This window comes from Diadema antillarum, unplaced genomic scaffold, assembly GCF_040938485.1.
Source record: "Diadema antillarum isolate AM-2024a unplaced genomic scaffold, OU_Dant_1.0 seq00001069_RagTag, whole genome shotgun sequence".
NCBI classification, from domain to species: Eukaryota; Metazoa; Echinodermata; class Echinoidea; order Diadematoida; family Diadematidae; genus Diadema; species Diadema antillarum.
Genome location: NW_027271894.1, coordinates 791924 through 809084, shown reverse-complemented (window position 1 = coordinate 809084; position 17161 = coordinate 791924). Strand labels below are relative to the sequence as shown.

Here is a 17161-nt window from a genome sequence, read left to right as displayed (position 1 = left end):
CTTAAATTCAATAGATTGCTTGGTGAGTGTGAATGATGCAAGCTTAGATTTGTCACCCCATCCCCTCGTTATCCCCCCCCCCAAATCTGCCACACTCTTAAAAGTGTCACCTCATTTCCGCTCTTGTCGAATTCACCGCGACTAGCCCCGTCAAACTTCCGGGGGACTTCGCCAATTGAACTTCCGATCTGTCACCGACATCGCAACGAACTTGCGATCTCCTTAATGATTACGTTCACGTGTTTTTCAAAAGGGCGGATTTTTTTTTCTTCAGAATCCCTGTTTAGTCATTTGGTTTTCCTCTAGAGCATTCTGTCTAATGTAAATGGATAAAAGAAATTGTAAAAATGGGCACTTGAGGCAAAATAGGGCTTAACAAAAGAAAGCAATCAAGAATCAAGCTGATTACACAATTACAGAGTCGCGCAGGTTGCCTACTGTTTCCGTTCCACTTCCTTTGCTGATCGTTTCATCGTTTTACCAGGCCCTTTCCGTTCGACCTGTTCTGTTTTTCATCGCCAAAGTCATGAGGTAAGAAACCACTAAGCAAAGAGGAGGGGGAGGGGTAGGGGTAGGGAAGTAGCTAAACCCGGTGCGAGTCAGGTAGTTTGTTACGCTTGCACAAAATGTGTCTTTTCGCAAACCGGGGATTAATCATTAACGAAAGACGACTAACGGTAAATTCTCATAAAAAAGGGAGAGACCATTAAGCCACGTGTCACACCTGTTGCTTCACAGGGTCGTTATCTCCTTTGGCTCTCTGCCTCTATGTCTCTCGTGGTCCAACCCTCACGAATACAGCAGCCCCTGCTGGACAAGGCTAAACTTTGTACGTATAGCCACAGTTTACAGGCTGAGCTAATGAGGACTTTTACAGTGATGTACAACGGGACCGTTACATTCCGGACCAGACGGATGTTCTTTTTAAGAATAAAAATAAATGTTTACGATAATGTCAACTTTAACTCATTTGCATGACGTTGGTTTACTCTTGCGAATGTCATGCGGCGTAATGTTTGAAATGACTTGACGATAAACACTAAAATTTGTTTGTGTGGTGATATGAAAAATACGAATGATAAGTGGTTGTCATTGCCATTGTGCTGGATGATTACTATAGTGACATATTTCATACAATATCTGAATTTGCCAACAAAAAATTCAGTTGGGGGGGGGGGGGGGCATATTTCTTTAGTGACCCATCATCGGAGGGAGATAAAAACTTCACTTTTGTGTTGAATCTAACCTTGCACACATTTTAATTGGTTGTCAACATCCGCATCTTTCTTTGCAGCTGCAATCCGCTGATGTTCTTTAAAGTATAGAAAATGTTAATGGAAAGAATTCCGCGTTTCGGAAGGCAAAATGCGCCTGTCGCGTGCATTGACTCTTATATGCACACATACACATACACATACACACACGTAGGAAGAAAAGTGTAAACATTACGATTATCAAGGTCGTTCGGCCTATTACGGCGGGTAAATACCGCAGTCGCCAGACGAGGAAATTACGCCCTTGTCATTCTTAAGATCGAAGGGGAAAAAAAAGAACCAAAACAAACTATACAAGGAGCAAACGCTAAAGAAAAGGATGAACAGGATTACACACACACACACACACACACACACACACACACACACACACACGCACACACACACGCACACACACACGCACACACAAATATAAGGTTAAAGGACGAGGAGAAAATATATGGGAAGAGCGGAGGATTGAGAGAAGGAGATGTAATGATATGTCAGGCTGTCAACAGGGGAAATTCAGACATGTTAGAGCGAAAGTTCTAGTAGAGGGAAAGCACTGTACATGCAGAGCACGCCTGCAGAAGAGAATGTAAAGTCATGATGTACGGATTAATAAGAGAAGAATGTCAACACCAAATATGATGTTGACAACAAAATTTAATCAACAATAACAGTAAAGATTGGGAAAATGCTTGTGATGCTTATGACGATTACAATAAGAAAAATGACAGTTGTAGTAGTAGTAGTAGCAGCAGCAGCAATAGTAGTAGTAGTAGTAGTAGTAGTAGTAGTAGTAGTAGTAGTAGTAGTAGTAGTAGAAGTAGTAGCAGTAGTAGTGGCAGCAGTATCAGTAGTAGCAGTAGAAGAAGTAGAAGTAGTAGTAGTACAATCTGTAGTAGTATAGCAGTAGCAGTAGTAGTAGTGGTAGTAGTAGTAGTAGTAGTAGTAGTATAGTAGTAGTAGTAGTAGTAGTAGTAGTAGTAGTAGTAGTAGTAATAGCAGTAGTGGTAGTAGCAGCAAAAGTAGTGGGTAGTAGTATTAGGAGCGGTAGTAATGATTATGATAGCAATAATTAAACAATAATGATGACGTTCATCGTAGGAAGAAGACGAAGAAGAGAAAGAGTGACAATAATATGAGCAAGAATATGAGCATCAAGATGACAAGGATTATGGTTATGGAGAAGCGAGAGGAGGAGAGAGGTAGAGTGTATTACATGCGACGGGAAGATAGGCACGTCTAATTAGAAACGGCAGCGACTCATGCTTGTAAAGCCATTTTGTTTAAACAGGCTATTTTATGTACCTCCTCGCAAATTAACAGGACAAACAGAGCGGGAAATACATCGATCGGGGCAGACGATGACAATATCACAAACATTTCAAACTTGGAGAGCCTCGTGCCCAGAGGGCGGGAGTGGCAATAGATTGTCGATATAGCGACTTCGAGCGGGATAAACAATATCAAAGACCGCATCGAGATGACTAAAGATTCCCGTGTTGACGACGAAAATGTATGGAATCGCGACGGACGCACGAACATAAAGGACAGCACTTTAACTCGGCTGAAAGACCTTTACCACGCTGCATATCAACATCCATTATAGTGAGAAACATATAAGATGACTCACAAAGAATGTAATGTCGTGAATGCCACATGAAGATTTCGTTTCACAACTATGCACTGCAGTAATCTCAGTTACATGTAATACTGTATGAAAAAAGATTATGAACACGCTCCTAACATACTGCTTTTTTGTCTAGCATCTTGTCTAGTAGAACACACGAATGTCGTATAAACCTCACGCATGAAAGTAGAGGGTTTCTAGTGTGCTTTTCTTTAATTCTTGCGTCTTCTCAAAGTTTTTTTTTTCTTCTTCACGGAACATAACGCCCTCTAATGTTCATACAACATAACATCAGGTCAATTGCAACCATCTGATCGTTGTTGGTTGTTTTTCCAATGTTCCTTTTTGCTGTAAAGTTGTGATTGCACTTTATACTAGATACCTTACAGTCGTGTGTGGAGACTGTGGAATAATCTTGAAAGAGGAGTACAAACATTGGAAGAAAGAAAAAAGGGTAAAGAGCACTGAAACCGAACTCTCAATCTTCGACTCGAGGCTGTAGTTGTTGTTGTTGTTGTTGTTTTCTAGCCATCCACATGGACGATGCAATCGACCTGGTTTTCTCGTCACCCGCTCTTCTTCTGCAGCTCGAACACTGCTGGACACACAGAAGGAAATTTTCTCCTTCTCTTTATGTTTATCTTTATTACCGTAAACTTTCATCTACGCAGATCAATCAGAATATTCAGGCATGTGTGAAAAAAAAGACACCGAACACAAACAAACAAACAAACAAACAAAAACCAAACAAACAAACAAACAAACGACAAACACACACCAACATCATCGCGACAACTTCCACGAGAAAATAAGCATTTGTAGCAGTTTAGTGGGGTTTTTTTTAAACTATCAGAATTGCGGCTATTCCATAGATATAAGCCATAATATATAGCCATAATTTTTGTCTTTCAAACGGAGGACCACAGATCTGTCGACAGGTACGCAAAATCTGTCGACAGGTACGCAACATCTGACGTCACCACTCACCTTGTAAAAACCGGTTACGGTGAAAATCTGCTGGTTGTTTCCCCATACACTCTGCCCTGAATCCTGCGTATTCCCCTGGAAAAATACAAGATAAGCAAAGAAAGAGAGGGAAAAGATTGTGAGATGATGCGACCCTTTTCTCCCCACATTTTATTCAACTATATACCAGTCAAGTGCCAAGGGGAAGATGAAAAGTAGAGCACAAATTTTATATTGCGACTGCGAATCGAATACGGGAGTACAGTAACCACATAAACTGTCATTTCAGGATCCAATGAAGCGAGATTTAAAGTTTAGGTCTGCCCTACCATGTCTTTGCAAATGAAGCTTGATGCATCCACGGTACGTCTTCCATTGCACCACCAAACATTTCAAGAATCACCAAGCACTCAATACAGAAAGGCATACAGATATATCGACAAATAAATCTTGAATCAGTAAAATGTCCAGTCTAGACAAACGCAAACATATGAAGCTCTAAATCAAAACTTCTACATGGGTAAAATTTGACGTAGAAAAAAAAAAACAAATTCAGTGAGTCGAATAGGCAGAATTGACACGTACCTGTATAAAAACCACACTCACACATGCACACATACAAACATATACACACGTGTAAATGCGACGATGGCAGTCAGTTAGTGTTTGTTTTTGTTTTGTTTTTGTTTTGTTTTGTTTTGTTTTGTTTTGTTTTTGTTTTTTGTTTTGTTTTGTTTTGTTTTGTTTTGTTTTGTTTTTTTTTTTTTTTGGGGGGGGTTGCCCAAAGAAGAAGAAATCCTACATTGAAGATAAACAAAACAGAAACATGTATAGCTAGCACGTGTTATTACAGCGGTACTGACTCGCTCACAATGTATTGTGTTGTCAGTGACCAATGGGACTCAACTGACGCATCAGATCTTAAACGCGTGGTATAGTTTTGGTTGAGATGAGGCCTCAGGTTTCCAACTTTTTTGAGAGGCAATGAAAAACATCTAATGAAATATGAAAGAGCATATAATTCTAAGGGGAAGTCAAAGTTTATTTGATAGAAATTGGTTTTGAAATGGCTGGGATATACAGAAACAAAGTGATCCCAATAAAAGGTGGGACCTTCTATTAGGACCACTTCGCTTTACTTTGTTTTTGAATATCTCAGCCATTTCAAAACTAATTTTCATCAAATAAACTTTGAATACCTCCTAGAATTGTAAACTCTCTAATATTTCATAAGTGGTTGCTATACTTCGCAAAAACCCCCGATCAATCTGAATCCACCATCTGAAAAAAAAAAATACCATCCCTTTAAATAAATACCGGAAAAGTATGGGATGGGATGTTGATTTGTAGCATGACTAAAATGGCTAGTCGAAGAAGGCATACAACAACGAGACATACAACAACAACGAAACATACACATCCGTCTTGCCCCCCCCCCCCCTCCCTTTTCCGCAGTCAAGTAGTCTTGTATCAAGGGTACGGCTCCTCTTAAATACACTCCATGCATTCAAGAACGGAAATGACGTATCATAATTTTTTTTTTATGTGGGAGGGGGAGATGGGGAGAGGGGGAAAGGCTTTCAAATAAACATTTCGTTGGTCGTTTACACCAAAGACTCATAATATAGTTATTGTTTATGATGTTGTTGTCCAATGGCAGGAAGTTGTTGAGTATAACGGGGTATTGGCTTCTAGTACTTGCAAAAACTTGGTAAGAGGTTTCTCTGGCCTTGATCTGAACAGCGTCCCCATCCACCCTATCCCCTTACCAAACCCCCGTCCCTTTCTACCGCTTTTTCTCTCTCCAACTTCCATCCTGTATCGGACCGCACTACCTGGGCATGAGAGACTCGAGTATCCACCTTTTTTTTATCCTGCACCAACGTTTTTCCACGACTAGATTGCAACTCTCAACAAAAGCCACTTTTCTTCCGCTCGAAACCGACGTCGAGCACACACAAACACACACACAAACTTAACACAGATTACGAACTGAGGAGCACTCCTCTCTCTCTCTCTCTCTCTCGGTCACGTAAGAACAAACCACCGGGGACCTGCTCGAAATCCAGGCCGTATTCACCTCGCTTGCCTCCACTCGTCTTCCCTGCTTTCCCCTACCACTATAATCCGGCCAGGGCACTTAAAGGACCATTCAACATCATCACATTTGAATCTTGAATACTGTTCAAAAAGAAGGGGAAAAAACTTTCCCCCATGCTTTTTAAGCATTTGCATAAATCCAATACATGTTAGGGGTACTACAAATGTGTGGTAGTATACAAACAACCACAACGTGCTCATATGAATATTGGCTGTGTCGGCTTAAGACAAATATGACTAACAACAAACTAACAACAAACAAAAAGTTATAAGAGTTTGATGCCAAAGTGCTTTTAAGAGGTCTCCCTCGGGATCTATACAATCGACGTTAGACATCATAAGAACGAGTACGCAGACCACTGTTATTAGTTTTTTGGTATACTGTGACTGGCCCTGCCAAGTACTTCGTCGTATGGAAAACGTAATTTTCTGGTGTGAACGCTTTCGTCTTTAGTTAATTCAACGTCATTTGTTGGGATAAACTAAAAACACGGTATAAAGCACACACGCACAGAGACGCAATATGCCATAACTTATAACTATGATGATGTGGTTGTTAGCATTCATTTCCTCAATAAGGTTTCATACTTTCTTGGTTCTTACATTGAGCACATCAAATACTGGCGGTAGAGAGAAGGTAGGCTGGAGTGCAGAAAGGGAGTATGTTGGTATAAGTTGCGCTATTACACACCTCAGAGCTTAAGAAGGCGCCACGACCTGTATTCAGGCCGGTGTGCGCAAGGGACTTCTATCAATTCCCAACAGACACTTGATTTCCATCCGACTCACTCGTAGTGCACACTGCACGTGCGGACACGCGCGCGTTCTCACGGCAACGCTGAATACCTCTCCAATGCTGTACGTGCTCTCCTTACAAAAGAAGTATACACGCAGATACACGGTCTTCCGATTGGTCACACGGCCATTCATTACACCTTTTCGAGGTGTGCCCAGGTCGTGATTGAAGCTATGTTTGGTCGAATTATTTACGACTTCCTCTTAGACAATTTCGATGCGCCTTCTCGCTTATTTGCATAATTTGTTCGACTAGGCTTCACTTATTCAAAAAGTTTGGACCTCAAAAGAAAAACGACCGCACAAAGACACTTCTCTCTGTTCATTTCTTTTGTACACGTTTCTACATTGATAATACCGCAGTCTACATTGTGTGTGCAGAATCTATTGGGTACTAATGGATGGATGGAAGCGCGACTCTTTCGCTTTACATACATGATTAGCTCGGTACGTGCCTGGACGCGAGTTACCCTCATTTCACCACGAAAAACAAAAAATCTCGCTCTTGTGGCGGGGGGGGGGGGGGGGGGAGATCATTGGCAAATGTGATACTGATTCAAGTCGCCAAATTCATAGAATGGTCTGGCAAGGATTACCATCTTCATTGTGTCAACCAAAACTACAGAGAGGTTATGTAATCTCACATAAAACTAATGTTTGAATTTCCATTATTCTCTAAGAAAATATGATGCTTCCTCTAGTAGTCGTAGGAGAAAGCGCAGTTTTGCTGGGTAGACTACAACAAAGTGACCACAACAGTGCGGTGTGCGTACCACAAGATCCACCATCTTCACTAAACGTTTAAAGTTGACGGGTACAAAACGACTTCAGCTTCCGCTCGGTTATTGACCCCCTTCTATGCACGTTTGAGTGTGTGTGCGTGTGTGCGTGTGTGTGCGTGTGTATGTGTGAGTGTGTGTGTGTGTGTGTGTGTGTGTGTGTGTGTGTGTGTGTGTGTGAGTGAGTGTGTGAGTGTGTGTGTGTGTGTGTGTTTGTGTGTGTGTGTGTGTGAGTTTGTGTGTGTGTGTGTGTGTGTGTGTGTATGTTTGTATCCTACTGTGAAGGGGCCTAATCCTGTATCTATCTCTCACTTAAGCACCCGTAGTCTACAAGGCTTTGTCCTGTCGTTTTGGAATAATTCAGCAGATTGGGTGCAAATTGGAGCTCGAGGGGAAGATTTCCTGGAACAGCCAGAGGGCACATGAAAACGAGAAAGTTTTAATCACAAGTCCCTGCTCTCATCTCGATCTGGTTTTTATTTTTCTTTCCATTGCCAATGTCCGCCTGTCCGTCTCCCTATACTACAATCTCTACACCTCCCTCTGCGCGTGCATTCCTACAAGGCTATCCTGGTCTAAAGATATGACCATACCCCCACGGAATTATCGAATTTTCTTCCCGTAACCTTGTCCACAAATCGAGGCGGATGACCCGATAGCTGTGACTGATCCTACAGCAATGATCTTGATGTAGATTTACGGACTTGCTCATGACCGTGGATGGCGAGTCTCGATTGCCTTCGTTATCGGGATCTCAAGCCGAACCGATTCTGACTGGCCGGAGGAGTAACCGGGGGAACATTTATGACGTTTCGCAGACCCCGGGTCCCGATTTGATTGATTACACGCTTCATTCTATGCAGCTCTCCTATAACTCAGGATTATACAATTATGGCGGGGGAAAATCTGCGCGCGGGCACTTTTATGGCGCGAGTTGACTTTTTTTTTTCCATTATAGGTTCCGATGACGGCGAGGCTAACGCGTTCGTGGATGGCAACACGGGGGCACGTTCGTCCACACTGTGCCGACCGCTTGTTGCCATACGCTGAATGATCACCATCAGCTATACATTACTCACATACTTCAGTCCGCCACATTCGAGTGGTCGAATCATGTTACTCTTCAATAAAAAATAAAAAAATGAAGAGAGAACCAAGTCGCCTACTCCTGTCAGTATGCTCGCTCGCTACTATCAACAGACAACACGGTAGGCTGAAATAACTAACTCTATCTCCAACACATATTCTCTCCCTCGTCTCCATTCGTCCTCTGCCACTTTCTCGTCACCAAATTTTTCACCGAAAAACAAAGAAAATAATACATTCTTATCATCACCGACAACTTCGTACAGTATCATTTTCATAACCGGATAAAACATAGATGCCGAGACCTGCAATGACAGTAAAAAACAGCAAATAACAGAAAATGCCGTACCCAAAAAGACTTTCCCCGATTTATTTATTTTTGCTTTGATTTATAGATCCATCATCAGGGATTTGTCGGCCAACAAGTTACTTATCACGCACGCTTACGTCAGTCAGATCCATGGAGGGTCGTAGAGGCGGACCCTTGGGGAGCAGTAACCGTGGCACTGGCCATGTTTACACGGAGCACGGTCATTTATTAAGCCGAGCAATTCCGAGATGTGTGTGTGTGTGTGTGTGTGTGTGCGTGTGTGTGTGTGTGTGTGTGTGTGTGTGTGTGTGTGTGTGTGTGTGTGTGTGTGCGTGTGTGTGTGTGTGTGTGTGCATGTAGGTATATCTTGTTAACAGTTTAATCTCAGCATCATTATCGCTTCTTTCTCTCTCTTTTTTTTTTTGTCGTCTATATTCATCCACCATGAATTTAGATGAAGAAATTATCCCTATAACTTGATCTTTTCGAGGTGATTGGAATGGAAATAAAACGATAGATGAGGCGGTATATATATTGGGTCAAGCCTAAAACAAAACGAAAGGAATTCACCATGCAAAGAGGACTGAGAGTACTGTAGTTGCTCTCTCGCCTGTCCAGCTTCGAGAAGAACAAGCTGATGACTCAATAATCGCCTTTCTCATCTCCGATTGTCAGCACATGGTTTTTGGGAGTAATGGATGTAATATGAGAGGAAATACGACTGTGTCTGGCCATTCTCATTGATCTATTATTGTGGATGTGACATGCGTCACGGCTCGTCGCGTATAATTGCCTTCTTTCCCGCAAGCAATCTCCTGCTGAAATTCGAGTAATCCTCACCGTTAGGCAGGAGGAAAAATGACGACTTTGTCAGCGGTGAACCATGATGGACAACTGTGATTGCAAGGCAGTGACATTATCATACTTGGCACATTATCATTCTTGACACCTGAGCAGTGAGGGACGGACGGGGGTTACTGGCGTACCGATGTGTATGGAAGGGATTGTGCGTTTGCTGCATGAGTGTTTGTGCGCGCGCGCTTTCACATTGCATCGTCACATTTACGAACGAAGAGAAGTACATCAAGACTCGTTAATGATCTTCAAGTTGATTACTTGAAAAATGGATGGGATCTTGATAATATGATTCTGGGGAAAAATGCTGTTTAGCCACTAAACCATTAATGACAATGTGATAGGCATAAATGTAAGGATGATGCCACTGCGTCGCACACTTCCGACATTAGCCACGTCCATACTTGAATAAGGAAACAAAAACAAAACCTTACAGAGTTCACTGGAACGCTGATAATTCAAAATATTTCAGTATTAATATACAATGCGTCTGGTATTACCAAAAGTGACAGCTACAGGGGCGGTTTGGAATGCTATGACGGTGCAATACAGGACTATTTCGACACAGAGAACGTCCAAAGAGCAGACAGTCGACCCTCGTAAATGGATGTACAACCAAGTAAAGATATTTGCGAATATACAATTGACGTGACGAAACGAAGTCAGACACAATTGATTAGTGTTGTCATGACCGTAAGCCGATGTCAGTCAGCAGGGTTTAAAAGAGCTGGTTCAGGCACAAAAAGTTCATGTATGGACAAACAATATAGGACAGAGAAAGGTTTGGAGGAATCGGCGAGCATCGTTGCGAATATTCTGATCAGTGCGGATGTTGAACTTTCAAGCTTTACGTTTTTTGTGTGTGTTTTTTTATTTCATGGAAGGGTGCCATACTTGATGTGGAAATAAGTAGATAAGTGCTGCTGGAAAAGACTGGTTTTAATCCCTCCTATTACTGGGGGGGGGGGGGGGGAATAAACGGAGACACCTTCTTCAAGTTTCAGCGCTCCTGTCAGAGCTTCTTGTGTGGAAATGTCGTGGAGTCTTTACTGATCGTTCTCCTGAGCTACCTTAATCAGTCTTCCTATTCTGCTCATTAGAAATTCCTAATGACGGTATTAAGATACATTTCGTCAATTATATTATTACATTGATGCATTAAGATGTAAAACGGTGGTTGTCCTTTTAGGTATAAATCAAATCGACGAAATTGATGGAATTGATGGAAAATTTGCATATTATGACAACTGCAGAGAGAAAGTCATGAAATCATGTCACAAACATCGCAATGAGGTATACACGCAAGTCACTGAACTTCAAAACAGTGTATTGCGTTCCTATATGGCAATCAGTCTCTTCCTCGACAACGAAGACGACGACGACGACATATGTCATCAGATTTATCATTATGAATTCGTTTCCCTTCTGTTTATCGCTCCCGATGTTTGTTCTCATGCCCGTTCCGTCTAGCCTTCTCTCGCCTATCAAACTATTTTTCCCGCTCTTCAGGGCGAGGGAGCACAATGCGAGATGGCGATTGAGCAAACCAGACGTTTTGTTACCTTGAGAGGCTCGCTAAGTGTCCTCAACATGTCCCCCTTGACAATTGCTGTATTTGTCTCTTTTTTTTTTTACCGTGGCCAGCACTGACAGAGAGTTTCCATGCACTTCTGCGCGCTTCCTCTAGAGAGGGACTCCCGCTTTTGTCATCATCCAAGCGGAGGGAAAATATGATTGACTCCAGAAACTTTCATTGGTATAATGAAAGGGTTCAATTAATCAGTATACGTTCGCTGCAGCACAAATTGACAATTCTACAGTGTTTCCCCATAACGTGCGTAACGTACGAAATCTGGGTACTAATTTTTAATCAATTTGAGAACGAGAACAACAGATTGCGCTTAATCTGCTCTCTCGGTCGCCCCAAGGGTTCTCGTTCTGTACCCCCTTTGGTCGGTCTCCCCAGAGTGTTTGGAGTCATCCATTTGCTCTGTATACTGTGGTATGGCTTGAATCCCAGTGCCACAGGGACTGCCATTAACCTCAACTTTATCAAGGACTTAGTCTATTGTGCATTGTAGCAGCAGCATTTTTAGAGATGGGACTCCAGAGGGTTTCATCACCGAACGCAGGAGAGGAACATTAAACGTTAATGAAATCTTGCGCAAACTGACGCAACATAGAACTCTACTGTGTAAATCGCATTATTTTGCTCTAAACCCGGGGGACAGCTTGTTAAACGAAACTTGGTAACGACGTGCAATCAAGAAGGATGAATCAAATCCACGCGGGTTATTATCTTATTCAATCTTAACGAAGTTTTGCCAATTTGTTGTACACATTTCTGGATTGTGATTTATTTTTGTCGACCTTCCACTAAATATCAGCAAACAAAGCGTTAAAACTTAAAAGGGAAAGTTTAAGGAGAATAATCCTTTATACGGTTTGCATCAAACAGATCTACGATTATGTTGTGTTGATGTTTGGCGCATTATTTTTGGACCAATGTTAGGGTGAATCCGTTTAATGAGAGCCCTTCACAAGCAGCGATGAGGAAGGATTGATGACAATTGATCAGGAAACATTGTTCAAAGAGGGAATGGCAAAGGCCGCTACAGTCGCAGCTTCTCGAAGAAACTTATGTATGCCACAAAAGTAGACCGCCAGTTATGCTGCCAACCCACCAAAGTGTGATTTGACAGTTCGCGCTTGACCTCAACGACGCAGGAGTTCTCCTGGTTGGCTTGTTTTGTTTTTTTTTTTCTTTGTATGTCTGCGTGTGTAAATTGTAGTGGCTCTGTCTTTGTTTCCTTTCATGAAATTACTGTGAGGGGGTTCAATAGGAATGTGATGCCTCAACAACATGATCGAGTGATGCCACATTCACTTGCCCATACATGCAAAAGAAAATCAATAACTAATGGACGGCAACGGGATAAGTGTTGGGGTGGATGTACATTTCTCCTTCAGGAATGCGAAGGACCAGACCTTTCGGTGGCACATTCGGGTATCGATTGTTAAAAGCTACACAGTTCACTGCAAAAACTGCCCTTTCCCCCTATTGCGGAGGCAATATCTGTATAATATTGAATGGTCCATATAAATACTGGTTGGTGTTTGGTCATACTGCAATCACGTGACTAATGCAACGATGATCGGAATCACTATAATGCAAGCAGTGACGTCACGTGAGATAATATACATGTAGTTCCAGAATTTGACTTACTGCCGTCGGGGCTAGTATGAAACGATGTATTTATGTTGACTACTGCAATACAATAAATATTGCATTGTCTATTGTTGTAATCAGAATACTCGACGGTCCCTCCGTAGTTGTCTTCCCTCAAGACAATATCTTTCCTCAGCACTGCGCGCTTCGGGGAAGATATCATAATCTCTTGGGGAAAATATTAACTCCCGCGGAGATATCAAGTGTCACATTACTCCTCCAAAAAGGCAATATCTGTATAATATCACCCAACCGTCAGACACCTTCTGCGTTTGGTTCTCAATGCCGAACGTGTGAGTTACGAACCATTGCCTGGACTTTGTGGGTGAGGTCAACGCTGTCTCTCCCCCCCCCCCCCTCTTTCTCTATCGCCCTCTCAACCCATTACCAGAACTCAACCGAGCGAGATCGTCTCAATTTATGATAATAGATAGTCTGCCCTCATGGTAGCAATAAAAATCTGTGGGGGAAAACAAACAAACAAACCAGACCAAAAAACAAACAGGAAGTTAATGAAGGAGCACCGTTGCTTGAAGTGGGTGCATTGGCACACAGGAGCGTCCCATCGGGAACTCATAACGCAATATCAGCAAATGGCGCATGAAGCAAGAGCAGTATAAGAGTGCACAAAAATTGAAACTGTTTGAAGAAGGTGACCATTAATAGTGCGTAAGAACGGGGATAAAATAAACAGACACGAGAAAGGGGAGAAAACGCTCACGATATAATGCTTGAGCTAGCTGATATGGTTAAATGCAATTTGGGACAAGTAAAATGCGGAATGAGTGCGCTGCAACACAGGCCACTCGAGCATTCAAGCGCTCTCTCGCACTTACTGCAAAGCGATGGGTACTAGCGATGGGTACTGGCTATTCAGCCAGTGTTAATGGCGCTATAATTGGAGCCGGGTACTCAAGCTCCGAACGCGGCCCGATCAATGGCGAGCTTTGCTTTCAAAATATTTGGTTTAGGCATCGCCAAGTTTTACTCGGCCGCCGTTGATGTTGGTCACAAGTTTGGGCACACGGCCACAATTTAGCTCGGCGTTTATGCGCTCGTGTCAAGAGGGAGGGGACTTAGAGGTAGGAAGAGAGAGAGGGGGGATACGAGGGGACTTCAGACACGATGAAAGTTATAAATCTAGGCAGGTGTTTCATTTAGATGAGGCTGAGAGGAATGTAACGACTCGTTTACCTCGCAGGATCTCCCTTAAATCTAATTAATTGCCACTTGGATTAAGTACATAAGGGGCAGTGGGACAGGTTAAAGAGCGTTATTGCGGGACTTCACATCTAACAAAAAAGCACGCGTTTTCAGCCATGCTCTTTATACTTTGGCTAACCGTCTAAACTTGAAGATAGATCTTGCACGTTTTTAATCTTCGAAGTTCAGTTTATAGTACTACCTCACATCCACGAAGACTACCAATGCCATTTTCTCGTAATTTTTCTGCACAGACGTCAAACGTTAAACACGATCGCATTTAAAGATGCGCAAACTTCCTGCGAATTGCACACTGTATAACTGTCCATCACCATCAAATCGCGCTGGCTGAAGAGCACCTTGATGACTTCTCAGTCGCTATATAAATGTACCATGAAATTGTGTATTCTATATTTACATGTCAGAAAAAAAAAATCTGGTCGAAATTTGAACGAGAGAAATCGCGAATGACTGGGATTGCCTCTTAAGTCTTTTGCACGACGCAAACCAGTCTCAATTAATGGGACTGAGAGTTGACGATAATCTGTCTCGTCGGCTAAAAACACATCTAAGCCCCGATACGAAGATCTTCGTATTCGGGGGGCACGGGGACGTGTGTCGTTACAGAAGACTGGGCGACGATTCCTATCCCAAATTCAGTTCATTACCATGTAAAGATGATGGAGTGTATTTCATTTCATCTATACCAATCTCCGACCTGTCTGACATGGCTCGGTGACCGCACGCGCCACTCTTTCTCTCCCTATGCCTTAACACGCGATGAGCAAAATAAAACACAATTTCTCCATCTTTTTTTCCCCTCCCCCAGCACGCTCCACTGGATATTGGATATGGAATGAGAACATCAATATATGATCCTAATACGCACATGTAAGTGTGCGAATGGTAAATGACAGGCAACCAAATAATAGGCGCCTGCACACTGTGGGAACAAGGCATAAATATTCGATTAATATTAAAAAAAGAACCACACAACAGTCGAGTCGATCGCAATGTTCACCATCAAAGGAGTTGAGGAAAGATAAAACTTGCCAATTTCATTCCGAAGTATATTGTTTTTTGTCTTAAATGCTTTTCGTCGGCATTCTTTGACAAATACGGAGTATAGAATTATCTCGATATTATATTAGGGCAATTTTTACCAATCACTCGCCATAACAAATAAGATGAACTCAAGCAAAAATTCCATTAAGTTGAATATACAACGTACTAAGTCATTATCGTTATCGTTAATAATTCTGCTTACATAAACAGGAGCTAGAAGTGCAGGGGTACTAAGAGTTAGGGTGATAACGGTGAAAGTGTACACACATCCGCGGATTTAAAGCACTGAAGACTAAACTACGCAAGAAATATCACGAAACAAAAACATTTTGTAGTGTAGCGCCTAATCCTTTTGGTAACATTTGATTCTGCAAAAGGGAGAAACAGTCTAAAAAAAGATTCAACAACAATACACAATCTTCTTTCACATAAAATATACGGAGAAAGGCGCTGTACAAATATCTCTGCTGGCATGTTGACTGAGCACATTCACCAACCGCAGATTTCATTCGATCGTGAGTGATTTTGCGGGTAATCCTGGATAGATATTGAGTGGCATGAATTCAGCTTTTTTTGTCTGTTTCTTTCCCTTTCTTCTTTTAATACTGTTTGCCATCAAATATCTCTACAGAAATATCTTACAATTACGCTTACATCTCTTTAGTAGGATTGCCCTATATGTTCCTATTCAAATTCATCTTTGGAAACTAATCGATTATTGCTTATTGATTTTTCGGCACATAGGTTGAAATAGAGCCCTCCTACGGCAACAATAACAGCAACAACAACAGCGTCAACGACAGCAACAACAATTATCACTACTGTTACAACAAATACTATAACATAAAGAAATATAATATATTGGTCGAAAGTATCAAAAAGATCAGTTTCTATTGATGTGCCCCAGTAAAATCTTTGATATATCAGGAGCGTTTTTTTCCCCATCTCTAGTCGAAAAGCGCAGTATGCCTACCTGTACAACAATAAACAGTTAGTAGGCCTTCATTGTATTTCCTGCGCACGGAGGTGAAAAACATTATGATGGCGATTCCATGAGATTGAGTGGAAGTACCCCCTCTAGTGTTCTCTTCCTCTTTTATACTATGTTCGTTAAGTGTTGGGTATGGGGGGGGGGGGTGACTGCCAACTAAAAGCAAGAGAGAGAAGAAGAGCAACAAAAACGTCCTCCCACCATTTTGTTCCAATGAATAGGTGGATATCTCACATACAGACACAACATAATCATTACACCTCCTAAGCTGATATACATACAGTTGTAGTTAATGTAGTATATGGCGCAAATACATTTCGTTGAACACGACACATTTACACTGTTTTCCTTTTGCAGTATAAAGCAACTTCATACATCATACATCTACTTCACAGCAAATAACGGGTGACATTTCAATAAATAGGGTTAACCTACAATTTTTCCCCATTCATCTTGTGATGAGTCAAGGAGACAACTTACACATCTCACTGTCTTTTTCAACGTCATCAATTCCGAATTGTCTCCAGGTTTATTCCAGCATCATGTACTGAGAAAAATCAAGGACCCAAGAAAGAGAACAAAACCTCAGACACGGGGAAATTCCATCACATCTTGCTTGGGTACCAGGGAAGATTCTCGAACATGTGGCCGATAGAGAGAAACGCAGTATGATTTGTATAGGGGCAGAGTGTGTGTGAGGAAAGAGAGAGATAGACAGACAGACAGGCAGACAGACAGGCAGACAGACAGGATAGAAAGACATACAGACTGGCGAAAAGAGACACAGGCACGTTCACATCAGAATAAAGAAAGACAGAAAGAAGAAGAAAGAAAGAAGAAGAAGAAGAAGAAGAAGAAGAAGAAGAAAAAGAAAAACGAACAACAACAATCAC

General features: G+C 41.9%; 1 pseudogene; it reads right to left on the bottom strand.

Annotated features, from left to right (window-relative positions):
• LOC139743335 (atrial natriuretic peptide receptor 1-like) overlaps positions 1–17161 on the bottom strand; it is a 248041-nt pseudogene that overhangs the window by 63195 nt on the left and 167685 nt on the right.